Source organism: Macaca fascicularis, chromosome 16 (assembly GCF_037993035.2).
Source record: "Macaca fascicularis isolate 582-1 chromosome 16, T2T-MFA8v1.1".
Classification (NCBI taxonomy): domain Eukaryota; kingdom Metazoa; phylum Chordata; class Mammalia; order Primates; family Cercopithecidae; genus Macaca; species Macaca fascicularis.
This window is the reverse complement of record NC_088390.1, coordinates 36,074,608-36,078,845: the sequence shown is the minus strand read 5'-3', so window position 1 is coordinate 36,078,845 and position 4,238 is coordinate 36,074,608. Positions and strand designations below refer to the sequence as shown.

At 44.1% G+C, this 4,238-nt stretch overlaps 1 long non-coding RNA gene across 1 annotated transcript; it reads right to left on the bottom strand.

Moving 5' to 3' along the window:
* Positions 1-1,766: 1,766 nt before the first annotated feature.
* On the bottom strand, positions 1,767-3,536 carry LOC141408774 (uncharacterized). The gene is made up of 2 exons (XR_012425487.1): positions 3,408-3,536; positions 1,767-3,006 (listed from the first exon to the last, which is right to left on the bottom strand). It is a non-coding gene; the product is annotated as an uncharacterized lncRNA (long non-coding RNA).
* Between the last annotated feature and the right edge of the window lie 702 nt (positions 3,537-4,238).

Sequence of the window (4,238 nt, the reverse complement as noted above, 5' to 3'; positions counted from 1 at the left end):
CTGCTTCTTTCCAGAAGATTTCAATTTACTTTGCTCAGGTCCATCAGAGAAACCACTATCTATGGCAATATCAGCTTCCTTGTGTACCTTTATCAGAGTTCTTCGGTAACCAGGTGGATTATCAATGAGCAGGAATATTTTGAAAGGTATAACTACATCTCCCAAGCAGTGGGTCCCAACAGTGAGCTTAAACTATTCTGCAAACCATGCTGTTAACAGAAATGCTGTCATTCCAGGCTTTGTTGTTGCAAACAGCACAGACAGAGTAGATTCAGCTTCATTCCTAAGGGCCCCGGTAGTTTTAGAATGGTAAGTGAACACTGGATTCCAATTCTAGTCACCAGCTGCGTGCACTCCTGAAACGAGGGTCAGCTTGTCCTTTGAAGTTCTGAAGCCAGGGCTTGACTTCTCCTATCCAGTTGTGGGAATCCTAGACGGCAGCTTCTCCCAGTAGAAGGCTGTTTGGTTTACATAAAAATCTGTTGCTTAGTGTAGTGCCACCTTCATCAGTGATCCTAGCTAGATCTTCTGGATAAGTTGCTGCAGCTTCTGCATCAGCACTTGCTGCTTCTCCTTGCACTTTTATGTTATGGAGACAGCTTCTTTCCTTAAACCCCATGAACCAAAATCTGCTAGCTTTAGACTTTTCTTCTGAAGCTTCCTCACCTCTCTCCGTCTTCATAGAATTGAATAGAGGTAGGGTCTTTCTCTGGATTAGGCTTTGGCTTAAGGAAATGTTGTAGATTGGTTAATCTTCTATCTAGACCACTCAAACGTCCTCCAATATTAGCAATAAGGTGGTTTCACTTTCTTGTCATTTATGGGTTCACCAGGGTGGCATTTGTAATTTCCTTCAAGAGCTTTCCCTTTACATTCACAACTTAGTGACCTGGTACAAGGGGCCCAACTTTTGGCCTATCTCGGCTATAGACATGCCTTCCTCACTATCCTTAGTCATTTCTAGTTTTTGATTTAAAGTGAGGTATGTTGGCCGGGCGCGGTGGCTCAAGCCTGTAATCCCAGCACTTTGGGAGGCCGAGACGGGCGGATCACGAGGTCAGGAGATCGAGACCATCCTGGCTAACACCGTGAAACCCCATCTCTACTAAAAATACAAAAAACTAGCCGGGCGAGGTGGCGGGCGCCTGTAGTCCCAGCTACTCCGGAGGCTGAGGCAGGAGAATGGCGTAAACCCAGGAGGCGGAGCTTGCAGTGAGCTGAGATCCGGCCACTGCACTCCAGCCCGGGCTACAGAGCAAGACTCCGTCTCAAAAAAAAAAAAAAAAAAAAAAAAAAATAAAGTGAGGTATGTGCAACTCTTTCTTTCATTTGAACACTGAGTGGCCATTGCAGGTTGTTAAGTGACCAGATTTCAATATTGTTGTGTCTCAAGGAAGAGGGAGGGCCAAGGAAAATGGGAGAGATGGGGGAATGGCTGGTTGGAGGGGCAATCAGACACAACATTTATCAATGAAGTTTGCTATCTTAGATGGGCACAGTTCATGGAGCTCCAAAGCAGAGACAACTGTAACATCAAAGGTCATCAATCAATCACAGATCACCATAACAGATAGAACAACAATGAAAATGCCTGAAATATCGTGAGAAGATCCAAAATGTGACTCAGAGGCACGCAGCACATGCTGTTGGAAAAATGGCGTTGATGAACTTGCTCGAGGCAGGGTTGCTACACTATCAATTTGCAAATTGTGTTTTTAATATTTGGAAAGCACAAGAGATCACAGCACAATATAACAAGGCATGCCAGGAATTGTTAAACTGCATTGTTAGGGACCAATGACAAGAAAAAATGGTCTTACATGTTCAGTACAAATGCAACCATTATTTTAAAAAATATTCTCCATCCACGATAGGTTGAATCCAGGGATGTGGACCCCCAACTGTACATGATTTCGGCAAATGCATTTGAGTCTCTAGCGACAGAATTCTGTATTTTGTTCTTTCTTATTATTTTAATGACTCATTTTAGCAGAGTTCCTAATATTGCCTCTCTGCAAGTCTATAACCCTTCATAGGCCAATCTTACCCAGGAACCCAGATGCAATACAGGCAAACAAATAAACAAACAAACAAAAAACAAATGGAATCACAATGCAGAAAAGGACCCACTTGGATATAGCTCAAAAATGCAAACTTGGCTGAAGTAGACATTTTTGTAATGCAAAAATGTTGTATTAAAATGTCTATACATACAATGTGATTCCAATAAAAATCATGTGTTATTTCTGAAACTTAACACAATAACTGTAATATTTATATGTTGAAGAAAAGCCAAAGCACCTGAAAAGAACAAATTGGATGAGTATGTCTTATCAAATAGTAGGCTGTGTTAGGTATAAATTAATGAATGGAGTAGAATGGACAGTTCCAATAGTAACATTTGTATACAGGAATTTGATTAACATCAACATTGTAGATTAGTGGGAAAGAATGAGTTTTTCCATAAACTGTGCTGGCATAACTGATTATCCAGATGGAAAGAAATGAAATTGCACCTCTACAACATGCTACATAATGACTCCTAAACATTCCACGATGAATGGAGAAGGTAAATTTCCAGGGCCAAGGGAAAGCGACAGGAGTACATGGGTGATTTCTCTAAGGAATGTGACTGCAGTGTACAGATCATTCTCATAGGGTCCCTAAAGGTAAGGACAGTGCCTCAGGCTAATGAGATACTCAGGTAGAAAACTCAGAGGCAAAAAGAAAAACACAGCAACTGAGATCCAAAAAAAGGCAAGACTCAGGAGGAAAATGTTCATAGTAATGATGGCCTAAGGTCTTCGAGGACCAGCATAATTGAGCTCAGAGAGTGATATTGTTCTCTATGCAGCCAGGCTTCAGATAGTCATAGGGAAGGTCTAGCTTCTCATTTCGGGCACGATTTCCCTTTCCAGGTTGTCCAGATCTGTTTGAAATTGTCTCAGCACAGCTTTGGGCTCAGGGCCTAAGACATATTCTTCTTTCTGATGCTCAAGGGGGTACCTGGGGCAGAAAGAGGATGAATGAGCTCCTAGTTCCAAGACACAGGGACCCAGAATCCAGCCCTGCACCCTGACATCTCCTTTGTAGTCTCAGAGGTCCCCTTTCACCACGTCCACCTGCCGCCAGCTCAGAAGCCACATGATGCCCATTTGAACATAGGACTGCCAGACATCAGGGAGTGACCTCATCACTGTGGGCCTTGTCACATCTTCCTTGGTGGTGGGTGAGGGCATCCTCACTGAGCATGGGCCATTAGGGATCAAGGCATACCAGTCAAGCTACAAGAGGAACCTGAATTCACCCTGAACCTTGATGTGTGGACACTAGTCTCCAGCTGTCTCTTCCAGAACCCCCAGTCCAGACACCTGCCCTGACGGATGCAGGCTTTTGTTTATCCACACCTGGCCCTCGTTGATGGCTGCATGCTGGGCAGTGCACATGAAGATGCACACGGCGAGGAAATGGCAGAGCTGAGCCCGAGACTGGAAGGAGGCAGGGAAACCTAGGAGACAAATGAGCCAACTTTACAGTCCACAGCCCCAGAAGGGATATGAAAATAAATCCTCATGTCCTGGGACATCCAAGCCTTAGAATTAATGAGTGTTTAGGCCAGGTACGGTAGCTCACGCCTGTAATCCCAGCACTTTGGGAGGCTGAGGCAGGCAGATCACGAGGTCAGGAGATAGACACCATCCTGGCCAACATGGTGAACACCGTCTCTACTAAAAACAAAAATACAAAAAATTAATTGGGCGTGGTGGTGGGCACCTGCAGTCCCAGCTACTCGGGAGGCTGAGACAGGAGAATGGCGTGAACCTGGGAGGCGGAGCTTGCAGTGAGTCGACATCGCGCCACTGCACTCCAGCCTGGGCGACAGAGCGAGAAAAAAAAAAAAAGAATTAACGTGTGTTTATTCATGCATTCAAAAAGTATACAACTGCTATGTACCAGGCACTCTCCAGGCATTGGGAATATGTTGGTATATAAAAGTAACAAAACTTCCTGCCCTCTCAGAATTTAGATTCTAATAGAGAAGAAAGAGCATACATAGAATCATTAAAAATTAAAATTACACATAGTATGTTAGGGATAAGAATAGAAATAAAGCAGCAAAAGGAGGTATGAACAGTCAGAGAGGATCGCTGGTAATTTCATTAAGGGAGCAAGCCTCAATGACAATCATCTGCAAAGCAGGGAGTGCTGTGGTTGGAGCACAGGCTGTGGCATCAGCT